Source organism: Ahaetulla prasina, chromosome 8 (genome assembly GCF_028640845.1).
Source record: "Ahaetulla prasina isolate Xishuangbanna chromosome 8, ASM2864084v1, whole genome shotgun sequence".
Classification (NCBI taxonomy): domain Eukaryota; kingdom Metazoa; phylum Chordata; class Lepidosauria; order Squamata; family Colubridae; genus Ahaetulla; species Ahaetulla prasina.
Genome location: NC_080546.1, coordinates 56,832,089 through 56,841,102, shown reverse-complemented (window position 1 = coordinate 56,841,102; position 9,014 = coordinate 56,832,089). Strand labels below are relative to the sequence as shown.

The 9,014-nt window shown below is 39.5% G+C and overlaps 1 long non-coding RNA gene across 1 annotated transcript; it reads left to right on the top strand.

Annotated features, from left to right (window-relative positions):
• Positions 1 to 1,835: 1,835 nt before the first annotated feature.
• Positions 1,836 to 7,814, top strand: LOC131202808 (uncharacterized). The gene is made up of 3 exons (XR_009156222.1): positions 1,836 to 1,949; positions 7,328 to 7,485; positions 7,645 to 7,814. It is a non-coding gene; the product is annotated as an uncharacterized LOC131202808 (long non-coding RNA).
• The last annotated feature ends 1,200 nt before the right edge of the window (positions 7,815 to 9,014 follow it).

The window sequence follows — 9,014 nt, the reverse complement described above, 5'->3', positions numbered from 1 at the left end:
ATATTTGTTATTGTATTGAAGAAAGTCAGTTTTTTCTTTTTTTCTTTTGTATTTTTCTTATTCCTTGCACTTTCCAACCCTTACCTTTTTCCCTTTCAATTCATTTTTTCCTGTTTTTATATTATATCTTTTGAAGATTGTGTGTGTGCGCGTGTGTGTATATGCATCATATATAATGCATCATCTAATCTTCTAAAGATTTGTTATGAAATTATAAAATGACTTGTGACATATTTTTGCAACTGTGCTTTTGCAAGAGTTTATGCAATACTTTATGAAATAACTTGTGCAACTGCTTGAGTAATCAATGTTGAACAGTTTAGACAACAGATTATAAATTTGGTTGTACAAGTAGAATAAGAAGTTGACATTTGTACAAAAATGAAAACAAGCTTTCCATAAATAGTAAAAATATTTTGCTACCAAATAAACCATTGCTGTGTCCAACACGAAACTCTATTTGCATATTACACTTGATCAAGGAAAACAGCTGTCTGATACTGCATGTAAAATTTACAGGAATCTTAATTTGTCATCTCAGAAGTAACAGTAAATGATAATTTCTTCAAAAACAGAGAAATCTGATTAAAAATAATGAAAAGAGGATAATCAGGTACAAGGCTCACTCATTTACATTGCTTTGTGTTACATGTGACCCAATCTGGTGACTGCTTAGATGTTATTGACAACACATTTGATAAGAAATGTAAGATGTTGTAAAAGCTGAATGATCAGGATCAGTGCTCAAATTTAAGAAAAGAAAAACTTTCTAAAAATCGCAACTTTTTCACAGGAAGATCTGATTTCTTTCATCTTGATACCTCAATTAGTTTTCTTTCCTCCAGTTACCAGTTGTCACTTCAAGTAAACATATAACTGTATTTTTATACTGTCACAGGAAAAATTAACTGCTAAATAGTAATACTATACATCTGGGGTATCAAAGTCGATTTCATTGAGGGCTGCATCAGGGTTGTGGTTGATCTCGGAGGGGGGGAGCAGGTAGGCATGGCCAGGGAAGGCATGGTCTTATGGTTACAGCCGATTGGGTGGGCATGGACAGGATGAGCATGGCCAGCTCAACATTACTCATGTTCAGTGGGGGCTCATGTAGTTGCTCGGACAGGGCTGGGGACAATGGTGGATCCATTCTCTCCAGCAGAGGAAGGTGAGACCAGGGCAAGCACCAAACCCTTGTCCACCAGTGGAGCCTCACTGTCTCTCTCAGGCCATGTGGAGGACCCCAACATGACAGTGCAGGTTGTCCAGAGCCCTGGCAAGCAGAGCACAAGCACCCATCTTAGCTCTCAAGCTCCCAGGGCACCAGCACCCCACAGTCTACCCCTGCTTTCCCAAGGGGGCGCCCAGGGTGCTTAACTCCTACTCAAGGCTGTTGCTGCTGTGTTCTCCTTGGCTAGATTGCTCATGGTGTGTGCAGAAGGGCAAAGTGTGTGGGTTAGAGGGAGGCTGTTGTGTATTTGCCCCCCTCCCCGAACCAGGCCTCCTGCCAGAAAGTGATTCAGAGAGCGAGGGGGAAGAGCTGACAAGGCTTCCCTCTGCGGAGCCTCCCTCTCTGGCTCCGCTCCAAGTCCCAGAGGCAGGCCAGGTGGAGGAGATGACGAGGCCTCTGTCTCCTGCATCTCCTCCTCTTAGACCATGCCTCAAGACCCGGTACCGATACCCCAGGTATCGCAGACAGGAGAGACGGCAACATCAAAAGAAAGGGTGGGGCAGGCCTAGAGAGTGCTGAGTCACGGAGCCACACCTCACAGGATATAAAAGCAGGAGGGGCTGCCCTATAGTTCTTGTGACAAACAAACAATTGACTGTTGAACAATTGGCTGTATTTTAGCTCCTGGATTCTGTTTCGTTTCCTTCTGAAATTTGGGATTGTTCAGCTTGGACTGCAGTCACTCTGATAGATACGAGGACTTGGCAAGCACTCGCAGGTTCGTTGCCAGAATTGTTATCTGCAGCAAGAATAAATTGTTGGCACATCTAGTCAGTTTGCGTTTCTAATTGATTGTGGTGGTGGGGGAACAGACCAGAAGTCCACTCCCTCTCTTTGTGAGGCGACCTGGCTTTGTAACCAAAGCATCCTCAGCTTTGGATGGGAGACCACCAGGAGAGGAGAGCTACTAGTGGACAAGTGCTAAGGCAGGATTTCCCTCAGACCCGCTCTCCCTCTCATAATCTCCCTCCCTTCTTCTTTCCTTCCTCCCCTGCTTCTCATTCCCATCTCCTTCTGTTCGTCACCTCCTGTGTGTGTGCCCAGGGGGCAGGGTGGTGGCAGCCCCTTGCTGGGTTCAGAGCGGTCCTGCAGATCTAAAGCTGATTGCATTCTGGCTCAGATGGCTGCCACCAGATTGTAGATAAGTCTCCGGTTGGCCTGGGCTGGACTGAGGCACTGTGGGCTGGTCCTTTGCTGTTTTCCGGGTGGCTCCAGGGCTAGATCTAACCACATCGCAGGGCTGATTTGGCCTGCGGGCTTTGTGTTTGACATGTCTCCTGTACATTAACATGTTCATTAACAACTTTCTCTCTTTATCTATGGAGATTCTCAGTCATCCAGATCATAGTTGTCTCAAAGGTACTTTTTCAAAAGACAACTGGACTTTGATTTTCCTTGAAGACATTTTGCTTCACTTCCAAGAAACTTCTTTAGTTCTGGATAAGAAATGAATCATCTTCAAGGAAAAAATAAAGTCCAGTTGCCTTTTGAAAAAGTACCTTTCAGAAAACTTTTTCTCCTATTATAAAGCAGTGGTGGGTTTCAAATTTTTTTGCTACCATTTCTGTGGGTGTGGCTTGATAGGCGTGGCATGGCTTAGTAGCATGGCTTGGTTGGCATAGCTTGGTGGGCATGGCAGGGGAAGGATACTGTAAAATCTCCATTCCTTCCCCAATCCAGGGGAAGGTTACTGCAAAATCCCCATTTCTTCCCTATCAGCTGGGACTTGAGAGGCAGAGAATAGATGGGGGCGGGGCCAGCCAGAATTTTTACTACTGGTTCTCTGAACTACTCAAAATTTCTGCTACCAGTTCTCCAGAACCGGTTAGAACCTGCTGACACCCATCTCTGTTACAAAGCATTGATTTGTTTGAAAATATTCATTATATTTTCACATTATCTTGAAACAATACTGTGTTTAAAGAGTTTCATAGCACTAAGAATGTCTGAAACAATAATGAAAAAGTAAAATAAAATAGATTTAAAACTGGGATCATGTTGGACAAAAGCAGGTTACCACATCTATGATATTTGGACTGGTTAGTTTGATTCAATAGCATATTTGAAACAGTCTGAACAATAATAAAATACAACAAGCCAGTTTGGACCCCAGATTTTACCAATGACTGATATAGTTCATGTTGGTAACTGGAGAAAACTACAGACACTGGATCAGAAACTAACTATAGAATTGTCAGGCTCCACGTGTGACATGTGGAGTTACTTCTGAGTAATTTCCTTTATTGTTCTTCACCTAGAGACAGAATCTTGACACATGCAACTATCTGCTTTACGATAAATATACTTTAAGAACTGCTAGGAAGGAGCCATTTTAACTGTCTTCCTGCTAACCAAACTTTCCAAACTACAGTACCTCTTTGCGTTCTGGAAAGCAGCCCCCGCCCACAGAAACCCAGATTACATTTGATCATAGAAATGACATTGGCATCATTAAGATCATATGTTACAATACAGAACCAACTAAAATGATATGAGACATAAAGGTGTTTATTTATTTATTGCATTCTAAAAAAATCCCAGAGTTTATCCACACAACCTTATTTCAGCATGAAAACCCTTCTTATTTGATTCTTGAGAACATATAATAGTCACCTTATTGTTGAGGAGAACTTCAAACAAATCAAGACTGAAATTAGTATTTTGCTTTGAAAGCAGAAGAAAATCTAGCATGTGGACATTCTAGGCTCTTTGGAGGACAGAAACCTGCTCTGCTCCAAATGCCCTTCTGCAGGACCTCTCTTACAGCCACTGGATTGTGGCTATTCATAATTTGGCTTCCTGAAAAACTGAATCTGGTTCATCATCTTTTCTTGGAGAGGGGGCATAATTCAAAAATATAAATTTGTGAACATCAAATGTGGATGTTCCAACAAGTTGACAATCTCTTTGGTAAGCTCTTTGCCAAGTCTTATGCTGGTGCCATCACCACATGACTACCGACCATAAGATGCTGCATCCAAGTGGGACTGAGCTCTATCCAAATACCAACATCCAGGAATGAAGGCAAGTGGGATAACTGCTGGTATACCATCATGCCTCTTTTTCAAGCAGCCATTCCACACACAGACAGAGATGTCTATTGGATCTCAGCCAACCCAAGGGACCAGAAAATTGCAAAAGTTGGATTGTTCCTGTACAGAATCTACCTTGTCTTTGCAGGGACTCTTTTAGGACCACTACCCTTGCATGTCTATGGGTTACTGGGTCTTTTATTTTGCAAAACTGCTGGACATTTTCTTGATCAGCCACTGCGGCAAAAGAAAGAGGCGCCTGGGCAAGATGGTGAGGGGCACTAGATGGAATATTGAAGGGATGAGTTAGGGATGTGCAGGCAGCACAGCAGCTAGTTTCGAAGTTACATAGAAAGAGGAGAAGCATTGAATCTGCAATATTGTTGCTGTTGAAGAGGACCACTGCCATCCAGTCCTGGACTACTCAATGCTCTAAAATTTAGCCATCCTGATGAGCAAGTCTAATAGCATGGAGAGCAATACTATTGGTTTCATTCCTTAGACAAAGTAAAAGGCTGTGGGTGGAGAATTTTATAAAAACAAGACAAGTTCATTCTGTCTTGAGGGAAAGAGGAAATCACCCTGGTTGTATGGATAAGCTATAGTTGCAGCATAACTATATGCGTTTCAGTGCTTTAGACACAGTCCTTTCTCACAGAGATTCCATCAAAAATAGTGGAGGTTCCTTTAATGGAGCTGTTCATTTCAGTCTCAAAGCTAGGAATGTCAGCTCTGTGCTGTCCTGTGTAAATAACATTTTTGATTATTCATTCCCAGAAAAGCATTAACAGCATTGCTGTTTTGTTTCTATAAAGGCTACAACTATCATAGGAGAGGGGGGGCTGGGAAATTAGAATAGTGATGTTTTTATCAGAGTTCAGTACAATGGAATAAAATGGAATAAAATTAATTTGGAATTCATGGATAAAATATTTGGAAAGTCCTTACAATCTCAGTTAGGAGATCTCTCAGTAAATGGAATTTAGTCACAATAATTTAAAGCATTGATTATTCTCATGTGTTAGCTTTGGTATATACTTTGGCAACTCTTCCAGTATATTGAAGGCACATGCAAGAGCAATAAAGATTTTATTTCATAGTTTCCTTTGCTTTCTGGTTCTTGAATTTGTTGCTGCCTCCAAAATTTATCATTGCAGTTTAGAATATTGGGCATTTCTAGTAAACTAGAAATAATTCATTAGCCAAAACTGGGAGTGTTTCATATTATTTTTCACCTGCCAGCATTTTTGAAACTGCAAATTTTCTCTACAAAAGGGTGAAAAGACCAGTGTAAGTGTTCTATGTTTGAGTATTTTTAAAAAGAGTTTGGAGCCATACTGCACTGCAATCTTGGAAAAAAAACCCCACTATCTTATAGTTTAAAAGTGCATGAAATGAATAATCAGAGAAAACTAGACACAAACTTAAACATTTTAGAGCGATACATTTATAATCAGTATTTACACATCAATGATTCCTTATTAATTTGTAAATCTGCTACCAAAATAACTTATTAGGATTATGTGAGCCACTCACAGGGACATATATGACATAGGCAGCTAAACATATTTAGCTGTAACTAAAAAATAAGTAAATAATTAAACTAAATAAAAATAAAATGCAAACGGATATAAGATAGAGTTGCTTATTTGTCTTTTTTAAAATCCATACTGAATGCATACAACAAAAGGATGTGTTATTTTAACATTGTTAACTAAGAAAAAAAGCATATATTTTATATTGGGATAAATGCAAATCTATACTTGCTCAAAAGGGACGTGGTGGGTTAGTGGGTAAGACGCTGAGCTTGTTGATCGAAAAATCGGCAGTTCAGTGGTTCGAATCCTTAGTGCTGCGTAATGGGGTGAGCTCCCATTACTTGTCCCAGCTTCTGCCAACCTAGCAGTTCGAAAGCACGTAAAAAATGCAAGTAGAAAAATAGGGACCACCTTTGGTGGGAAGGTAACAGCGTTCCGTGCGTCTTTGGTGTTGAGTCATGCCGGCCACATGACCATGGAGACGTCTTTGGACAGTGCTGGCTCTTCAGCTTTGAAACGGAGATGAGCACCGTCCCCTAGAGTCGGGAACGACTAGCATGTATGTGCAAGAGGAACCTTTACCTTTACCTTATACTTGCTCAAAATAAAGTCATAAATTTAATTATTTATTATTTATAAATTTAAATATTCTAAGAAAGGCAGAAGTGGCATGTTTTATGTTTTTTAAAATTATTATTATTGTGGCTTCCTTTTAGGACCTATGGCAAATTTCATTCATTCCCATGTCATTCTTGCAACAATTCTTTGAGGTAGATGAAGTTGAGACAGAATGACAAAGAAAAGATATCCCGTTTCTTACCGTGCTGAATGTTGAAGCCAGATTTACTTGAATTCAATTCAAAACAGAATATGTAGTCCTCAATTTACAGCCATAATTGAACCCAAAATTTCTGTTGCTAAGCAAGATGGTTGCTAAATCAGTTTTGCCACATTTTATGACTTTTCTTGCCACAGTTAAGTGAATCACTAAAGTTGTTAATAACACGGTTGTTAAGTGAATCTGGTTTCCCCATTGACCTTGCTTGTCAGAAGATTGCAGGACACTGTAACTGTCTTAAATACCGGCTAATTGCCAGGTATCTGAAGTTTGATTGCATGACCATGGAGATGCTGCAATGGTGGTTAGTGCGAAAAATGGTCATAAGTAAATGTTTATAGTGCCATTGTAACTTTGGACACTTACTAAAGGAACAGGTGTAAATCAAGGATTACCTGTATATTTTATATTTGAAACAAGACAACTACACATAAATATGTATCCTAAGCTTACACCACACAGCTAAAACTGAAACTCTGAAGAGTTTCCCTTATATATCCCTTAAAATTGCATATGAGTACTATTGTATAGAAATTAATGAATTGAATAGCATTTTTAACATTTATTTAAATTTATTGATTGATTGATTTATAATATAAATTCCCTATATACAAGCCAAAAAAGTAATTAACACGTTACATGAATTCTTTTCCTAACTATTGTAGTGCTTCTCATTTTCTATTATTAGGTTTACAGTCTCATAGCTTTGAAGTTTCAGGAATTTCCTAGTCACAAATAGTGATGGAGCAGAATCCTCTACATGCAAGCACACACCTAAGCAAATCTCAAGATAAACAAACAATGGTCTTCATTATAGAACAGAAAGTCACTGTGCATTTAGAAAAGGTTTGTGTATTGTTTCCTTTTCACTTTATAAAGTACAAAAGTAGCCAAAAAACCAACCCCTTGTTAAATTAATCCAATGAGGCCAGATTACTTTAGAAAACACAGCTAAATTTAATAATATTTCTTTTCTGTTTACAATCCTATAATCCTTTTTATCAGGGTGGAGTTGGGATGACTGAATGGAGCTGAGCATTTACTGGCCAGATGCTCTTCATGACACCTATATGAAGTTCACAGTAGATATTTTCTCATTGTACACTGCTAGAGAAACATCTATTGCTGCCTAGATTTGAACTCTCAACCTTACAAGTGGAAGGCAAACATCTTCACCTCTAGGCCACCATGCCACTCATTGAATATTGTGATTGTATAGAACAGTGATGATGATGATAATGATGATGATGATTGAATTTTTATTCTGTATCTCTGTGTGTATAGTCCATGCTTAACAAGTCATTTAGTAACTATTCAAAGTTATAATAATGCTGAAAAAAATGACTTATGACCGGTCCTCCACTTATGACCATTGAAGCATCCCAATGATCACATTATTATGATTTTGATGCTTGGTAACCATCATGCATTTTTGCTAGTTGCAGCATCTTGTGATCACATGATCACCACTTATGACTACCTAGCTGTCTTCTGATAAGCAAAGTGAATGGGGAAAATGACAGGGAAGGTTGCAAGTTCACATGATATCTCGCTCAATGACCACACCATTTAACAATGAATTTTCTGGCCCCATATTGTGATCTTATGTCAAGCACTATGCCTCTATGTGCACATGTGTCTGTCTGCCTGTGTATATATGTATGCTACCCAACTTAATTCAAGGTGGCAAACCTACCTAATTCTGCCTCCTATTTTCTGCTCAACAAAAACACAGTGAGGTGGGTTAGGCTGATAAAGAAGGACTGACCCAAAGTCACCCAGCCAGCTTTTATGCCTTAGGTAAAATAAGCTGGAAAGGTAACCTGAACTGAGATATAAGTATGTCATCATAAATGTTTAGCCAAGCTCTTTTCATGATAAATCGTTAACTGAAGAAAATATTCAAACTTCACTTTATCAATTTTGTTTTCATGGATTAGTTCATAAAAAGAAAGCACCGTGACTAATTCATATAGTCCCAACAACTAAAGTAATCCTTCTCATTTAAAATGCCTGTCAAGTTAATTCTGACTCTTTTGGCCATTAGCCATCACTATCACTGTTTTAGCCCAGTATAAATCAGAACACAACCTTTCTCCCACTTGCTATACTGAAAACCTTGAGAAAAACTCTAGGGCAGGGGTGTTAAACTCATGTCATGGCGGCTTCACGTGATGTATCGGGAGTTCCCCCTACCCTTTGCTAAACCGATGTGAAGTGGCCAGCATGTGACACATCTCGCCCATGGGCCGGGAGTTTGACAGCCCTGCTCTACGGCAATTTAAAAGTAGCATTGTTGGTGTGTATCATATACTGTTAGACTACGTGTGTGTACACATACATACACACACACACACTCACACACACATGAGGAA